This window comes from Phocoena sinus, chromosome 12, assembly GCF_008692025.1.
Source record: "Phocoena sinus isolate mPhoSin1 chromosome 12, mPhoSin1.pri, whole genome shotgun sequence".
NCBI lineage: Eukaryota > Metazoa > Chordata > Mammalia > Artiodactyla > Phocoenidae > Phocoena > Phocoena sinus.
The window spans coordinates 71,875,909-71,895,084 of record NC_045774.1 but is presented as its reverse complement, the minus strand read 5'-3'; the positions used below and the strand labels follow the sequence as shown (position 1 = coordinate 71,895,084).

The following is a 19,176-nucleotide window of genomic DNA, read 5'->3' as shown; positions in this document are numbered from 1 at the left end:
CTTCTTGGGGGTGAGCCTAGGTCCTCTGATCCTTCATCGGTCCAGTACTGGATTAGGCCTTCCGGGATAACTCTGGGGCGGTACCCTTAGCTGTAATCTGGTCTAAGCTTTGCCCTGGCAACGATGCACTCTTAAGTTTATGTGCATACCGAGCTACCATGGTGACAGATGGAAAGATTTAGTGACCAGGGTCTTTGGGAGCAAAAGCGACAAGGAAGAAGAGAATTGGATGAAACTGTGGCCAAAATGATTTCTTAGGATTCTAAGTGAATTTTAGTTTTCCACTAACCATTGATTATTCGATGTAGGACCTTCACATCCTGAGGTCTGGAGTAAATCTTTCTGCACCTACTTAAATATTTTTAGGTTAAAACAAAGCATAATTAGGATAATAGGATGCTTTATTAGGATTAATTCCTGACATCTCTGTAAATGCTATTTTATAAAGAGAGGAAATTATGAAACAAAGTCTACTCTGTCATGCTGTTTACATCTGAAAGAAAATTTACAAGTGAAAATATTCATGCTTTCAGAACTTCTGTAACAAGATCTTCCAATCCAAGTGGTATTATTTTGCTCTGTATACAAATAATATTTCCTGAGCTTAAGGTATTAATTTCAAATATTTCCCATATTTATAGAAATACTTGATTCCTTTTGTTTATTTGTATTTTAGTACCACAGACTTGGCATCTTCAGTTTTTCACTTAAATTAATTTTCCAGATAATCAGAACTTACACCCTTAAACCTAAGTTTATTTTTTGTTTTAATCATATTTTGACCATTGAAATGTTCTATAATTCATATATATATGAATTTTGTTTGTTTATATATAATACACATATACAGAGATACAAGAATGTATATTTTTCCTGCCTTTATCAAAGAAATATTTCTAAGTTATTGAATAGTGCTGGTATTGTTAAACCTTAAATATTTGAGTTTCAGGACTTTTCCATTCTGTAAGAAAAGAATTTAGAATGAGCTTTGTTGATTATCAAATATCTTTCACATCTACAATTTAATTATATATCTGTTATAGGCTTAAAGGATGGAATTACTTTAAAAAGTAAATTTAAGAATAAATAAACTAGACTTTAATTTCTTAGACTATAATGGTTTTAACATGCTATAACAACAGACATGAGAAAATAACACTCATTTTATAGAGCTTATTTTTCAAATTACAGAAGTACTTACAGGTTTTAGAAAATGGATATCACAGGAAACAAAATGGAAAAAACTAACACTATAAGATTTTCAAAATACTGATGAATTTTTAAAATGTCATAGGCCTGTTAGTGAAACTCAAGCTCACTAAAGAGCAAAAGCTGAGCCTGTGTTTTTGCGTGGTAGGTCTGAGAGTACTTCTTATTTAATTTATTCCTCACTAAGAGAAAATGAATCACTTTCTAGGTTTGTACTACAGAAAGTGCCAGTTAATTTCCAAGGAAGATGTGACTCATGATACGAAGATTTTCTGCTTGATGCTGCCACCAAGCACACATCTTCAGGTGCCAACTGGGCTACATGTTTACTTCAAGCTAACTATTACAGGTAAGGCAAGCAGAGGCTTTGCGGAAACATTTTCTTCTTTTATAAGCAGTTCGGAATCAGTACTAATCTCTCGAGGAAGTGCCCATTTAGGTTATAAATAAAATGTTTCTGGGCAGCTAGACTTAGTGATAGCCAGATTCTAGGTTTGTGGATGCAGTGATCCTACATGTGGGAACTATAGCTGTGCTGCATCATTGTATGAACAAAGAACTTACCACTAGTCACAGAGGTAGTGCCACCAGCATTGTAATTTATTACTAACAAAGCCTTAAAGGAAAGAGGTGAGGGAGCGCACAGATGGTCTTCTGTGAAGACAGTTGCCAGAAACACACACTAACGTCTCTTATTTAGCCACTTACGGGTCTGTCATTTATGAAGTTGAATTTATGAAACTGAAAATGAGTGGATGATTATAAATGATTTCCTGGCATGTGCCACTAGTATAAGAAGCTCTGTAAGCATACTCCTTACTGTGTAAATTCTTTTTCCCTCATTTTCATCCTGAAATTACCTCATTTACTTGTTTTAAATACCTTTCTTACCAATGTCTAACATCTTCTTAGTCTTTTGAAACTGCAGAAGATAACACTCCTAGCCTTTCCAGCAATCAGCCTCAGAGACTACCAGCCAGGATTTGGTGACTATGGTTTATTATGATGGCACTGTTCAGTTTTTCTCTTCATCATCACTAATGCCAAGTTATCATTCAATAGCTGGTATCTTCCCCAGTGTGGTTATTGTCAATGTATTATAATTTACACATAGATTAATTTTTGTATATGTGATGGAACCATTTATAAAATTTTGGTCTTTCAAATATGTGATGACTCCTCTTTCTTTGGAATTTGGCTAGCTAAAATATGACTTCTTATTAATTTTACCCTGTTTTTTATTATTATATTCTTAGAAGTAGTTGGATTAACATTCTTTTCAGTTACCAAAGTAATATATAAAATATTAAATTGTTAAAGCAATTCAAAATATATAAAGTAAAAAGTGAAATTCTTCCCTTCCTGGAGCTCAAATGATCCCACTGGCCATCAGAATCCATTGTTAAAAATTTGGTGTATGGGGACTTCCCTGGTGGTCCAGTGGTTAAGACTGCGTGCTTCCACTTCAGGGGGCACGGGTTTGATCCCTGATCAGAGAACTAAGATCCCGCATGCCGTGTGGTGAGGCCAAAAATAAATAAAATAAAATAAAATAAAATAAAATCTTTTAAATATTGGTGTATAATTTAAATTATTATGTAAGTACCTTCTCGCATCTCTGTGTACACTTTTAATGACATTTTTGTTGTGGCCTATTACAAAGCTTACATGCTGATGGTGTAGATGGTTGTCTAAGTTTATTAACATAAAACCCCATCACCTTATGCCATGCTTAATAAAAACAGATTATTTATATTATGGGTAGATTACTGATTTGTTAAAATTATCTCAGCACACATAGGTTTAGGGTATATATACATGTACTACATACATATAGAACATAGAATTAAGTTCACATTAAGTGTACAGTTTTAAATATATACTGATAGCATCATAAAATTTGTATGCTTCATCTTCATTTAGATTTTTAGATTTGAATTTCTTTGTTGTGACTTTTTCCAGGTACTGAAATTGTGAAGCCATATACACCTGTATCTGATTCCTTATTCTCAGAGTTCAAGGAACCAGTTCTTCCCAACAATAAATACATCTACTTTTTTTTTTTTTCTTCAGTATGCGGGTCTCTCACTGTTGTGGCCTCTCCCGTTGTGGAGCACGGGCTCCAGACGTGCAGGCTCAGCGGCCATGGCTCACGGGCCCAGCCGCTCCGCGGCATGTGGCATCCTCCCAGACCGGGGCACGAACCCGCATCTCCTGCATCGGCAGGCAGACCCTCAACCACTGTGCCACCAGGGAAACCCATACATCTACTTTTTGATCAAAATCTCCTCTGCTGGGGGCTTCACACTAGAGCTTGATCATCTTCAGATTGGTTAGTATATATTTTTTTAACCTAGATTGTGTTCTGGATTGGATCACATGTTCCACTTTCTTTTAGTTATGTCCCTGTGGGAGTCTGTCAAATATCTTAAACTCATCATGTCTGCAATCAAAGTCGTGTTCTCTTAGTCCAACCAACCTATCCTTGCTTCCACATTCCTCATCTGTTATTTGCATCATCACTGTTCATCCTTGACCCAATCCGGAGACTCGAGTCATCCCTGCATCTTCCCATTTTCTCCCTCTCAATCCAGTCAGTCACTAAGTTTTATTGTCTACCACTCAGTGACTTCTTAATCTTTCTTTTCTATCCCTTCTGTCACCTTCTTAGATCAAGCCTTCATCATTTCTCTCTTAATCTGTAATTGGTCTCTCTCAGTTGCCTCTAACTGGTATCTTTCTATTAATCTGCATTTTCCAGTTCTTTTTCCATACTGCCTTGATGATAGATTTAATCATGTTGCTCTGCAGCTTTGACGCCTTGGATGGGTCTCCATTACCTGAGTAGCACAAGTATTTTGTATGGTGAGAGGTGAAGCTGGAAAAAGCATCCAAGTCTTTGCAGGTCACGAAGAGGACTTAATCATTTAGTGCAGAAGTTTGTCATCCTCATTCTTAGGTGCTTGAGCTTTTTAGAATGCCTCTCTCTACCTGTCAAGTACCTTTTTAAAAATATTTTTTTTAAATATCACTTACTTTATGAAGCCTCCCCCCTCTTCTGAACCCCTCGATAACTAACACTTTGTTCATTGATCTAGGACAAGAATAAATAATATTCCTTCTGTACAGGACTTTGAGTTTAAGGATAGTTATGTCTTATTTTTGTATTTTCCATACCCAGCAGGTCAGTTAGTGCATAACAGGCTCTCAATAAAAGTACTTTGAAAGAATTAATAAAGGAACTATAAGGAAATCTACTAATATTTAGAGACTGCCCCCCTTCCTGTTTCTACTCCTTTTTCTGTGTCTTCAACTTTTCACTGCCTTTTGCCTAACAATAAAAGAGCTCTTCCCCTTTTAAGACAGTATTAGCAGTAATATCGAGTGAAGTAGATCACGAAAATTTGGAAATAGAGAAAATTTGCTGCTCTCTGAAAGTTAAGCTCAGCAGTCCACATATTATAGATGTGATGAGTCACCTTTGGTTACATAAATAAAAATATTGAACATAAATGTGAACCTAAAGAATTTTGGAATACCTACAGATCTAGTGAAGGTGATATCACCTTGTGAAGGACTGACAACATGATTGTAATATAGCAGCTAGAAACTTAACTGATGGTATTATAACCTGTCCATAGAGATTGTGTAGCAGAGAGCAGGGTAGAGAGTCAGCATAGAGCATGGTAAAGGAAAGCCAAAATAGCAAGATCAGTGTTTTTTCAACTTCATCTAGGGGAACTAGTCATGACACAGATACTGGTGCCACCTAGAGGGTTGTACACTGGCATGGCAGTGGTAACTCATGAAGTCTCAATATGGCCTATGTGAGCTACCCTATAAAATTATCCACTTCTTTGTTTCAATTCCATGTTCATCAAGCAACTTTTAAACGATGATTTTGCCCTTCCAAATGTTCCAAATGTTTGGTCTTCCAATACTGGGAATGAGATGCCTTCATTAGAGCAGTGATAACTCATGAAGCCTCATTATGGCCTATGTGAGCTACCCTATAAAATTATCCACTTCTTTGTTTCAATTCCATGTTCATCAAGTAACTTTTAAAAGATTATTTTGCCCTTCCAAATGTTCCAAATATTTGGTCTTCCAATCCTGGGAATGAGATGCCCTGGATGGAGCATGTAATGCTCAGGTCACTAGATGCAGGTAGTCAGGCTGAAAATCCATTGCCACTCTGGCATGTGTGCTTTAATCTCTTGTGAACTTCATTAGCAATCAAGTCTTTGCCTGAGTCTAATCAATTTTATGACATTGGAAGGACTGGACGGTGGACAAAAGTTATCAAGTTAATATCATTCTGTGAGGCTGCTTTAGTAAACAACCAGCTGACTTCTTCCTGAGGATGTTCTGATCTTATGGTCCCTTTCAAAGTAAAACAAGGAGCTTCTGTTACTTTCTAATGTTTAACTCATCAATTACTACAACATTCTTACTATCCTGCCATGGACAAAAAAGGGAAAAATTATGAGCATCCAAACATTTAAAAATAAACCAGAGCATCTGAAATTGTTTTTAAAATATGGTCAGCTTTATTTTGTATTTTTAAAGTTACATTGAAAATTTCTGAAATGTCCTAAAGACAGTTCTCTTATATGAGTGGTACATAGCGATTATATCAATTGCATAGCAGAAATGGGTTTATTCAACTGTTTTGATTGAAAATTTGGAAGTAGCATGCCCCAAGTACGGTTTCTGATCGTGCTTTGTCTTTATGGGAATTAAATGCAGAACAGCTCTTGTTTTAATTGATAGGTATTTTCAGAGATTTGATGGAGGCAAAGTTAGCACATTTACTAACAACATAAGATATTAGAATACATTTCTATTTCAATTTTCTCTCCTACTACGCTTATTACTGTGGTTAAGAATCAGTATGTAGGGCTTCCCTGGTGGCGCAGTGGTTGGGAGTTCGCCTGCCAGTGCAGAGGACATGGGTTCATGCCCCGGTCCGTGAAGATCCCACATGCAGCGGAGCGGCTGGGCTCGTGAGCCCTGGCTGTTGAGCCTGCGCGTCCGGAGCCTGGGCTCCGCAGCGGGAGAGGTCACAACAGTGACAGGCCCGTGTACCGTAAAAAAAAAAAAAAAAAAATCAGTATGTAAGTAGTGAATATGTATTTTCCATTTTATACTGTGCAAGACAGGTATACTCGGACTCTGCTTTTGAAGTGCCTACTTTTAGTTTAGCAATCAAGCCTTTATTGATAATTTGTAGTTAAATATTTGGCAGTGGTTTGTATGTTAGAGACTCCAGTTGATTTGGGAAAATAATATTGGGAAATGAGTATAATGAAATCTCATTATTAATTTACTTATAATGATAATTTGAGTATAATGACATACTTGGGAGCCTAATGAGTATTCTCAAAACCCCTTACATTCCTTAAAAACTGAGATGTAGTCTGATAATTAGCCAACTGTTTCTCCTCGTGTTCTTAATTCAGCTAGGTTAATGGTCTCAGTTTTTTTTTTCCTGATTTTACATATATTTCATTGTTTAGGAGATTATGTTTCTGTAAACAATCCCGAGGGCAATTTTAAAATATCCCAGTTCCGAGAATTGGAAGATCTCTTTTTATTGGCAGCAGGAACAGGCTTCACACCAATGGTTAAAGTACTGAGTTATGCTTTGACTAATATACCCAGTCTCAGGTATGTCATTTTGTCTTTAATTACTACCCCTTGTAAGACTGCTAGATTAGTAGAAGGTATTCTAAATCGATTAAATACTGAGTGGACCTCAACAGACATATTATCCCTCAGTCGTCATTTCTCACTCTGCTTCCTCCACTCCAAGCTGTTTTGTTTACTTGATTCCTTTATTTTTGATATTTTTGGTTACCTAATTGGCACTAAAAAGCATTCATGCTAGTTCAATTTTAGACTTTCCATTCATGCATATTTTAAATTCTATAATTGAAATAGTACTTTTTGAGTTGTTTTTTCTTTTAAGGAAAGTGAAGCTGATGTTCTTCAATAAAACAGAGGATGACATAATTTGGAGAAGCCAATTGGAGAAATTAGCATTTAAGGATAAAAGGTATAAAAGTGGTATTAGCTCTGTTTTTAAATATTCATACAGGTTTAGTCAGTTGATACCCTGCCTCCTTTGGTTGGAGTTTTTAACTGACCAGGAAACTCCTTTGAACAAAAATAATCACTAATTCTTTAAAAAAAAAAAAAAACTAAATGTAAGTAATGTTAAGTAATATTAGTATACCTCCCCCAAAGAAATAGTTTGATAAGGTCAATGTGACATCAAATATGTATCAATAAAATAAATACTGGGCTTTATGTTTATGTTATATTATTTATACTGAGTTAGGTTTCATTAAAAATGATCCAGTGTAGCCAATTTGGTAATTCAAGATTTTCTTGTTATAGTGGGAACAGATCAAATAAATCTGGTGAGATAGGTTAAGCAAAAATAAACATGTTTTTTTACTACAGGATTTCTTAGAGCCTTTACTATGTCAATGTCCATTGTGACTTTCCAATAAGGGGATTCATTCTGCATTGTTTAGCAAGATTCTCTTCATTTTTGTTCATTTACATTAACACGTATTAAATATCATTAGTGGTCCTCAATACACACTTTGGGAAATGCTGGTATAGGTAATAGAAAAAAGTCTGAGTCAGGCTGAATTCAGTGGTAAAATGAGGCAGCAAGGACAGCAAGGTGGCAATTTGTTTCATTGAAAAAAGAGCCCTAGCACAGTCCAAGGAAGTGAGATAATTTAACCATGCATACACCCCATCTCCCCTAAAGAGGTATGAAAGCAGTTGGAAATTCAAAACAAAATTTTCAGAAGAAGAATGAATTGGACAAGCTGTCACATTTCTGAAGCATTTTTGTAATCATTAAAAACTATTTCTAAGAATTGCAGAACTTCATAAGTCATACAAAATATCTGACGTAAGTATTTATGTTTATGACAGTATGGTGGAGATAAAGTTCTAGATATTTTAAAAGTTAAAGACCTCAGAAATCCAGCTGTCCCAGGGGCTCCAGGTTCTTCTGATTATTTTCTGAACATCCTCACTAAGGTGATGCTGTGGTTCCTTCTAGTCTTTTCCTCTCTGTTGTCTCCCAACCTCTCCCTCTTTCTCTTTTTTTTTTGCGGTACGCGGGCCTCTCACTGTTGTGGCCTCTCCCGTTGCGGAGCTCAGGCTCCGGACGCGCAGCCTCAGCGGCCGTGGCTCACGGGCCCAGCCGCTCCGCGGCATGTGGGATCTTCCCGGACCGGGGCACGAACCCGCGTCCGCTGCATAGGCAGGCGGACTCTCAACCACTGCGCCACCAGGGAAGCCCTCCCTCTTTCTCTTTTAGTAAATAATTTGCACAAATGAAGGACGACCTGAATTTAATTATCGAAGTGTTTTCTTACATACTTAAAACATAAACCTAAGAATATGTACTATACTTAAGTAGTTGCATGGCAATTTAGAGCATAATTTAAAGAAATACAAATACCTGGGTTTTTCAAGTGTCTTTTTCACTAATTTTCAAAGTGGAAAATCGGAAGCAGCATTTATCAAAAAGCCTAAAGACCTAAATTCTGGTTTTCAGTCTACCCTTTACTAGCTTGAAACTGTATTCAAAAATTACGTAGCTCTGTGGGCCTGTCCCTTTATTTTCAAAATAGAATAATGACATCTTTCCTATTTACTTCATAAGCCTGTTGTGAGGACTAGAGAAGATAGTGTAAATGCTTAAAAATTGTGAAGCCCTGCCTTAGATATTTGGATTGCTGTTATGAAGGACCTCTGTATACATGTGTTCTTTTGACTGTTTGAGCTCCTGTTTCCTAAACAAGCATTTAAAAGACTTTAAGCAGACATAGCTACGCTTTTTTAGCTAGGTTTTTTTAAAAAACGTATTTCTGACAGTTTTGGGACATGGTATTCTTCAAGATAGTTTGCTTGTACAAGAAAAATTCATTTACTAGTATTTCAGCAAACAGACATTGTACTCTTAGTCTATCCATTGATGTTAAACTTGACATAAGAAGTAACGTGTATATGTATAACTGAATCACTTTGTTTTACACCTGAAACTAACACAACGTTGTTAATCAACTATACTCCAATATAAAATAAAAAGTTAAAAAAAAATTTTTTAAAAAGAAAGAATTGGTAAAAAGGCACGTGTTGACAGCTTCTGAACACGAAGTGCCCTTTAACAACGTCCCCTGTGTGTTTTGTTTTGTCTTGCTTGGTCCACATAATTTGGGTTGCTGGAATTGCATAGGCTGCAGGACTGAGGATGAGGAAAGGCCCCTTCTTTTTCACTTCTGGATGACTGGCTCTAAGTGAGTGAGACGCTCCAGTGTGCTGGGAGGAGTGAGCGTTTTGCCTCTGGCCTGCCTTTATCCTCTCTCTTCTGCTCGCTCGCGCTCTCCCTGCTCTCACCTGCCTGCTCCTGCTACTGTGTGCTCTCTGCTCCCTCCCTTTCCTTCCACTTTCTGGAGGTACACTCTCCTTGCTGGGGGCCCTCTACTGGCACTGACTTCCAGCGTCAGATAATCTGTGCCCCCCTGGAGACTCAGGGTCAGACCCTCCCTGGAAAACGCAAAGGCTTTGGGGTCAGACCCTCAGTGGGAAACACAGAGGCCTTGTGTATGTACATGGCTTTGGAACATTTGTCAGGAACCTTCCATATTCTCAGGTTTTATGCAGATAGAGGAGAAACCTAGCCTTAAAGGTTTACTGTTGGCTCTCGGTAGTACTATTCATTCAGAGCATAATTGTTGAGTCCCATACATAGAAGGAAAGTGAAAGTTCAAATTTAATATAAGGTAGTTTTAATTTGTCACATCTGTCATTTAGTTAACATTTAAGGCTTAATTTTTTTAATCTGTTAAACCACCCTTTCCTACATCTTGACTCTCCTATGTCACTGCTCGTTTTAGTAATAAAGTTTCTGATGGCAGAATGTGAAACTTGAACATATCTCCTTGGTTAAATTATTATTGGATTGTGACTATTAAAAAAATAAGCTCTATAGTTAAAACAAATGAAATACCTTACTCTCTGTAGGATTAGGACACAGCTTTCCATTCAATCCTTTGGGGAACAAGGAGAGATAGGAAAAATGTATACTGAGACTGATGTATTATATAATATTTTCATTTTCAGCAAGCATGCTGTGCTTGTCCTCAGAGTTTATCCAAATAATACAGTTGCCAAAGGAAATTCTTTGAAACATTGTTGTATGATGGAAACTTATTAACCTGTGACCTCGGGCAAGTCACTTGATCTGAGGGAGTTTCAGTTTTTCCATCTGTAGAACAGGGACATCAATATCTCCATCATAGGGTTGTTTGGGAGTGGGGGCCATGAGATAGCAGACGTGGGTGCCTCGCCCAGAATTAGCATATTTGTAACATTCATTTACTCATCAATTTCCTGTGAGCGGCTCCCAGGTGCCTGTATGGGGGTATAACAGGGAACAGGATATTGTGTTGGCTTATCTTCTCATGCAATCCAGGGAATGGATTTCTTCATTTTCCCATGTTGCTAAACTTAACAGAATTGCTGAAAATAGGTAGAGCATTTGTACTCTTTTAGGATGTTTCTGTTTCAATTCACTTTTCATGTCATTAAGCTTAAAATTTCAACGGAAAAAAAAAAGTTGGCTTGCCTGAATTTTATCCAGATATTTTATTACACTTGACTGTTAACTCCAGTAGAAGGTAAATATGTACAGCAGCAGGTGTAGCTAATTACTATGTAAACGGAAATCCAAATTAAATTTCACTTATCTCCGTCTCGACTACTGAGCAGTGTTATGAGGCCTGGTTGACTTAGTCTTACACGCTGGTACTCCCCCCTCCCCCAGTAGAATGCGCCTGCTCTGAGTTCTCTGCTTTTGCAGAATTCTTTTTGAGGTGCAGGACAGTTTGACAGTGAGATTAACTTCTGGATGGCATTTTGTAATATATAAATAGAAAAAGTATTTTCCTTCCCTTTCAAAGCAGTCATGTTTGAAGATAATAACCTTATTTTAGTAAAGTTAGTAGCATATTGTTTTCTATAAATAGTAGAATTTGATGATTTGCTGATTTTCCCCCGTTTATAAAATTAATACATATTTGTATAGAAAAATATATAAGGGAAAAGATCACCCATAATCTTACCATCCAAGGAACAACATTATGGTTTGTATCTTTCCATTCTCCTTCTCTCTCTTCCTCTCCCTCTCTCTCTCACAGATACACACATACATACACACATGCACGCACTTATACACTTAAATGCACACATTATTTTTTTGTATTTTTAAATAATGTAGCCATACAGACTATACTTTTTATAACTACATTTTTAGTGAATTGTGTGTATTCTATGTATAGAATACTTTCAACCTGTGGCTCTCGACCTGGAGTGATTCTGTTTCTCCCCTCCCGACACCCTGACACCCTAGGGGACATTTATGTCTCAAAACGTTTTTGATCGTAACAACTGATGGAAGGGGTTCCCTGGCACCTAGTGGGTAGAGACTGTTAAGAGCCTACAAGAATGCTGTTAAGAGCCTCCAGTGCACAAGACAGCACAGGACAGCAAAGAATTATCCTGCCCAAACTGCCAGTAGCGCTAGTTGGGAAAACTCACACTACACCATGATTTTTAATAGCTGCATTGTATTTGGCCATTGAGTTCATACCATAATTTGTTTAACCAACCCTCTACTGTTTGACATAGTGAGTACAAATTTTTCTGTACCTCTCTAACTATGCAGGATAAAGATTCGCCAAAAGAATCACTAAGTCAAAGTGTACCAAGGCCTATTGATCCATTTTGACAATAGCCTCTCGAAGGTAAATGTTTTTCTATATTCTGGTGTCAGTTTGGGGACCAGCAATGTGTTAAGTCCCATTTAAGACAGCAAAATCCAGTGATTCCAGAAGCACAAGTAAGTTAAACAAGGTGCTTGAACGCCTTTCTTTTTCCCCAGCCTGTGAGGCAACTCAGATATGTGGGCCCCTAATCTGGGCCCTATACCACTCTCTGTTCCTCCCAGATGGTCCTCCAGGGGTGGTGTTTTTTGGGGTTTTTTTATTGAAGTATAGTTGATTTACAATATTGTGTTAGTTTCAGATGAACAGCAAATTGATTCAGATATATATTTTTTAGATTATTTTCCATTATAGGTTATTACAAGGTATTGAATACAGTTCCCAATGTTTTTTGGGTTTTTTTTTAATATATTTATGTTTTGGCTGCATTGGGTCTTCGTTGCTGCGTGTGACCTTTCTCTAGTTGTGGCGAGCGGAGGCAGCTCTTCATTGTGGTACTTGGGCTTCTCATTGCAGTGGCTTCTCTTGTTGAGGAGCATGGGCTGTAGGTACTTGGGCTTCGGTAGTTGCAGCACTCAGGCTCAGTAGTTGCGGCACACAGGCCCTAGGGCACGTGGGCTTCAGCACTTGTGGTTCGCGGGCTCTACAGCGCAGGCTCAGTAGTTGTGGTGCATGGGCTTAGTTGCTCCGTGGCATGTGGGATCTTCCCGGACCAGGGATTGAACCCATGTCCCTGCATTGGCAGGCAGATTCTTAACCACTGCTCCATCAGGGAAGAGCCAGGGGTGTGTTTCTTGGAGTGTATTCCTTGAAATACTCATGTGTTCCCCCTAAAGGGCTCTATGATTAAATAAGTTTGAGAAATAATGTATACTTTGTTATCTTCTTGAAGTTTAATATAAACTTAGCATATTCAAGGCTTTGAGAAATTCTAAACAAATCTATTTAACTTCTCTTAACCCAGTAGTCCCAAACTTATTTGCCAGGTTAGTCTCTTGTTTTCATGGGCAACCACTAACATTTGGAGGAGCACAAGTGTTTAATCAGATTCGTTTTGAGAAATATTTTTAACCCCTAGCTGTTTATTTTGTGAGCTGTTTTTCCCATGAGCAAATAGCAAGTTTTTCTGCAGATTCTAGTATTTTTCTTTAGCTAGAGAAACCAGGAAAAGCTGGGACCCCAAGTACTCTGAAATACTACTTTGTGGGCAGTGACAAGCCACTGAAGCTTTAGCAAAGAAGTTGTGAGATTGGATCTGGGTTTTTAGGAGAACTAGTATAACAAGGATATGCCAGATAGGTGAGGGTAAGCTTATTAGAGCAGCATCTTAGACAAGAGATAGAAGGGCCGGACCTGGAGTTGTGGCAGTAAAATTGGGAAGGCAGGGCTATGTATGTGTAAGAAATAGGAAGGAGTGGGTCTGGGAAGCTGATTGCCTGGAGGAGGAGGGAATACGTTGTTGAATGACTTCAGGTTCTGCGTATGGTTTAGACTGAATGCACACGTTTATATTTCAAGATTTTTTTTCATCTCAGGTCATTTATCAGCCTACTTTAAAGTAATGTTTTTTGGACAAGCCTGTTTACTTCCATTGACATGTAGACTTCGACATTCATCAGAAGCAGGCCTCTCTGTCTCTCTCTCTGTCTCTCTCTCTCTCTCTCTCTGTCTCTCTCTCTCATGTTGGTTTGCACTTTATGGATTCTCGAAACTTACTTTCAAGTAACCTTTTCAAAAGTCCCAGTCCTTTCTGGCACTTCTGAAATCATAGGGCAGAAAGGAGTTTCAGGACATTTGCCAGTGCATCCCCTCATGCCTGAAGGCTATAAATGCTTCAGACAGTAAGTTGCCCTTCAGGAAAATTCAGAAGCAACCATCCACAGTAACCATCTGTATCCTGATATGGTATAAGAAGTCCTTCATTCATGTATTCTTGAGTCTTACCTTGGGATTGCTCCCGCTCCAGTGAAAGCTCTTTTCCAGGGCTGTGAAGGAGAAGAGAAACAGGTTGTCAGCCTCCTTACAACCCCCTGAAAATTGCATTCATGCCACCTGGTCACGTTTTCCATCGAGAGACCCAAAGGTATACCCAGGGGATCAATATGTGAATAAATACAAAATACATGAGGAATTTATACCATTTATGTAAGGATCACAGTTATTTTTCACCCTTTAGTAGATGCCTGCAGAGAGCATGCCACTGATTATGCTTTTTTTTCTTTTTAAAGCATCTCACTAAAGGAAAATTAAGATTTTTATTCAGATGACAAAGGACGCCAGTATTGATTTATATATCTTAGCAGTTTTATTCCAGTGACAGACTGATTGGAAATAGAGGCAGAGGAGACTACCTTTTATTTGTAATTTAACAAGGCAGTTGCTATATTTTATTGCGTTGTCTATGTATAATTAGAAATGTCTTAAGATAGTGGTTCCACAGCTGCTTTTGCATCCCCTTTGATAATCTGATGAAACATTATAGACCTTCTTCCCAGAAAAATGCCCTTACAAATTCACATACATTTTTATATGTAATTTCATAGATGCCAGCATATGGCTTTGTTCTTCTGAGTATAGTGTTTATTTTTAACCAATATGGCTTCTTGCTAAATAAATTCCTTTATTCATTCATCAAGTATTTTTTGCACACTTGCCTCAAGCCAGGCCTGGATACAGTATGAACAAGACAGGCCAGGACTCTGGCCTCATGGAGCAGCAAACAAACATCACATTCCAGAATTACGTAACGCTATCTTAATTATAAGTGCTGGGAAGGAGAAAATGCTAGTGAAAGATAGTATTTGGGGTACTGTTTTGTATAGGGTGGATTCCTATTGCTGCTAAAGTGAAATGGGAACCTTGAAGGCAAGAAATAAAACACATCTCTGTTGGGTTTTTAAATACAAAATCAGAATATTAGGATTGTAAGAGAGCATATAGTTTTCCCACCTTGTTCCACAGATGGACCTATAAGCCCTAGAGGCTGGGTCTGGTGAGAGCTGGGACGGGTTCTGTAGCCCCGGCTGGCGCCCTGAGCTGGTCTGTATGCTTGTGCTGGGCCGTCCGCTCTTGGGAGCATTCACCCAGCTGCAGCCCAGCCAGGCGAGGACCACAGCTCCAGCCATGTCTTGCTTCTGTTCTGATGTTTGGCTCCCAGGGCCACCTCACGGGAGAAATTATTCGCTTCAGCGTTTTCTTAAGATTGAGATTAACATATTACTCAAGTGGAAAATGTAGAAACACATTCGATCTGATGCTACTGAAAATGATAAGAACTAATTGTGTTTGCAGAAATGTAGCAAAGGGAGCAGGGGAGCAGGTAGAGCTTAGAATTTTGAATTTGCTATGGCTGTTCATCAGCAGTTCACTTAACAGATTGCAGAGCTGTGGGAAGAAATGGTCTGTTGTTCCCTTGTGAGGCTTGGTTTGATGTGCTTCTTTCTGATCGTAATTCTGTACCCTTTCTTTTCTTTGAAATGTTTCACTCCATAGTGTTTGAGTGCCTCCTGTGTGATGGCCACTAGGGGTTCAGTGATAACCCAAGCAAACATGGTCCCTGCTCTCACGGAGTTTCTGGTCTAATGGGGAAGGTAGACATTACTAGAATAATCACCTTGGTGGCCACATATTTACAGCCTGATAGAAAGGCTATAAAGAAGAGGAAAAGGGAAACATTTCTACAACACATGTAATTATGAAAGGACTCCAGACTGGTGGGGCTTCCTGGAAATGATGCTTGAGCTAAGAAACTGAACAGTGGGGTATGGTAGAAACATTACAGAAGGAGAAAGAGAACAGGCAGGGTGTGGCAGTGAAGGCTGAGAGAAGCAGAGCACAGAGTTAGGAGCTAGGATTGGGAAGAATTTGGACGTGGAGGGTGAGGCAGATCAATCCTGGGTTTCTGGTTTGTGCAACCAAATGGACTGTGGTGCCATTCACAGCAGTGACATCGGGTGTGGCACAGGGATACTGTAAGTCAAGGTTGAAGCCATGAAGACAGTAACAGTAAGAAGTCAGATAGGCCGTTGGTTATCGGGGTCAAGGACTCATTGGAGGGGTTTGAGTCAGATGAAAATGCACATGTCACTGGTTGTCGCTTTTTACTGTGCTTTATACAAGTGAATTATTAATAAAAATGTGGAGTTCTCTGAGATCCTTTGGAGCTCTCTTTCTAATGAGTTCAATAGAAAATGTCAAATTATTCTCTTATCTGTAGCAAAAGTTTATCTTTAGTAAATGTGGATTTACCTGTATGTTTTTGCAAAATGTTTGTTTACATTTTGTTCTAGTGCTTTTCTAGCAAGCGTGTCAACCTTCATATATTCATTTGTTCTCCAGGGGAGAAAAAGATGAGTTATTGAACTGGAAACATGTTCATAATATATTTAATGTAGTAGATTTTTTAAAAATGTTTCTTTTCTCCAGATTTGACCTTGAATTTTTTCTCTCAGCACCTACTTCTGAATGGAATGACAAACGGGGAAACATTTCACCAGCTCTGCTTTCTGAATTTTTGGAAAGAAGTTTAGACACGTCCAAAGCCTCATCTGCATTTGTGGACCAATGCCATTTACAGAACAAGGAATGAAGTGAGTAGCAACGTGGTAGGAGAGAGAATCCCAGCACCGTGAAATTATGACCTCCTATAAAGAGCAGTTGACGTGGCTCTCATTTCTTCCTATTCATATGAATCTGCACTTCAGTAGTATGTCACAGCATAAGAAAATAATAACAAAGTGTTTAATCTGCATGCAGGTGAAGCGTCGGAGGCCCGGATTATGCACAGAGTTAGACGTGAGCACAAAAGCCAGACACAGCCAGCTCTTGATGGTCTCTGGTAGTGTCTGGTAGTGTGGACGCTTTCACAAGATTGGTGCCAGATAGTTTTGGGGACACTAGATTCAACCTCCTCTTCCACCAAAGCTTCATAATATATCATAATTTTTAAAAAATATATCATAATAAGCAGTGTTCATCTCATTGTAGCTTTTGATCTTCCATCATTCTCTGCAACTGGGTGAGCATTAATCAATAACACAGTGAGAGAAAGCCAAACAGCAAGAAAAAAACCAGAGACTAGAACATAAATAAGCCAAGACCAAGAGTTGAACTCCACACAAAGAACAACCAGTGGTAGTGACCATCTTATTTAAAAATCACCTTGATCTTATTTAACTCTAAAATGACACTTTAAAATATTTGGTTAGATATAGCCACTGTTGGGTTTCTAGATGATTTTAAAATATGACTGCCTTAAATGCCCTGCATTTCCTTGTTTGGTATATGACTGAACCTAACATTTGCTAAGTAATTTTCTCTCTTGCTATCTTATTTTTAATTTTAATTATGAAAAAGACAGGCGGTATGTCCGGAAAGGTAAGTTGGGTTCAGATAGTGAGAGGCTTGCCTGCCACACCACGTTGGCCCTCGTAACTCCTGTGCCCTTTGTCTGAATGTGTGTGTCAGCTCTGGAAGCTGTCACTTTGGGTTGGAATCCCAGCTCCACCACTTAAGGTCATGCTACAATCATCAGCTAAGTGTCCTAGGGCCAAAACCTTCTAAGCTTTAGTGCACTCACCTATCCGAGGGAATAAATGATAATATTGATGTATGTGAAATGCCTAGCATAGTGACTACAAGGAGTGAGTACGAAGTAAATGTTTATTATATTCAGCAGCATTTTATATTTTTTTTACCTCCTTTTTTTTTGGCCATGCCACATGGCTTGCAGGATCTTAGTTCCCCAACCAGGGGTCGAACCCATGCTCCCTGCAGTGGAAAAGTGGAGTCCTAACCACTGGACCTCCAGGGAAGTTCCCTTCAGCAGTATTTTAAACAGAGCTACTTTTAAGATTTGTCTCCATTTACAGTATTTTCCAAGTTGAATTATACTTAAGCAGTATTTCTGCTTCTCCTGTTCAGTGGGGGAAAGTCATGATACAATGCTAGGGGATCAAGTCCTTACTTCAAAAACTGGTGAATGAAGAGGAAGAAAACTAGCATTTATTCTGCCTTTTCTGTATGAGTTATACTACTGGACAACCACATAATAGATGAGCAGAAGTTATTCTTTATAGAATTCCTCGGCTGATAAACGAATAAAGAATGATAGGAGTAGAATATCACCAACTTCGGTCCCTAATGAAACTAGTAGATCTGTACATAGATCACCAGTGGTGGTTAGCAACCAAAAAGAGAGGCAACCCGGTATTATGTGCCTTGTGATGAAAGAGCACTATGAAGTAGTCTTGTCAAAAAGAATTGAACCTGTAACTGATTAAGCCTCTCGATCCAATTATTAAATTTGGGGAGATCAAAGGAAGAAGGAACATATTATTAAAGTAAACCACAGGGATGCAGCAAAATGAGAACTGTGGGAGACTCAACACTTAAGTATCTGATTTTGTCAACAAATAAATTGCAGGACAGAGAGAGAGAGAGTGAGAGGGAGAGAGAGAGATGGAGGGGATGTTATAGATCAAAAAATACCCAAAAGACATATAAACCAATCACAGTGAGTAGAATTTAATTGGCTCTTGATTCAAACAAACTTTAAAAAATTATGGCATTTATGAGACAATTGAAAATGTGAACACTTACTAGATATTAGATGATATTAAGGAATTATTGTTAATTTTTTAGAAGTGATAATTGTGGAGTTTTTTAGAAAACACATGCTAAATGGGGAAAATGAAGAAATACTATGGTTACGATGGTAAACTTTGATCTTACTTCTTTATTTTTAAACATCTTCCCTAAGAAACATGTGCTTTTTATTTGTTTTTCAAGTTGCTGCATGATTTGAACTTTTCCAAAGATGAGATCCATAGTTTTACAGCATAGAGAAGAGCCGTCATTCAACTGTTTTAGCTAAATTTGTGATTACTTAGGGTTTTTTAAAAGAACATTTTTGTATATAGGTTAACTAGAATCCAGGTTTTAGTTTCTTAAATGAAATCAAATGTTTCTTCACTATAGATACCTTGTTGACTTTATTTTGTACCATAACTTATTTTACTACTGATATTTGTCCTGAAAGGTCAATCATGGCAACAAGTATATACAGGATTCTTTGTTATGAATCACAAAGTTCCTTACCATTTAAACTGTATCACTGATCTACAATAAGCTCTTGTGTTTTATGACATGA

At 38.1% G+C, this 19,176-nt stretch overlaps 1 pseudogene; it reads left to right on the top strand.

Moving 5' to 3' along the window:
* The window catches only part of LOC116763322, an 83,154-nt pseudogene extending 64,123 nt beyond the window's left edge, over positions 1-19,031 (top strand).
* The last annotated feature ends 145 nt before the right edge of the window (positions 19,032-19,176 follow it).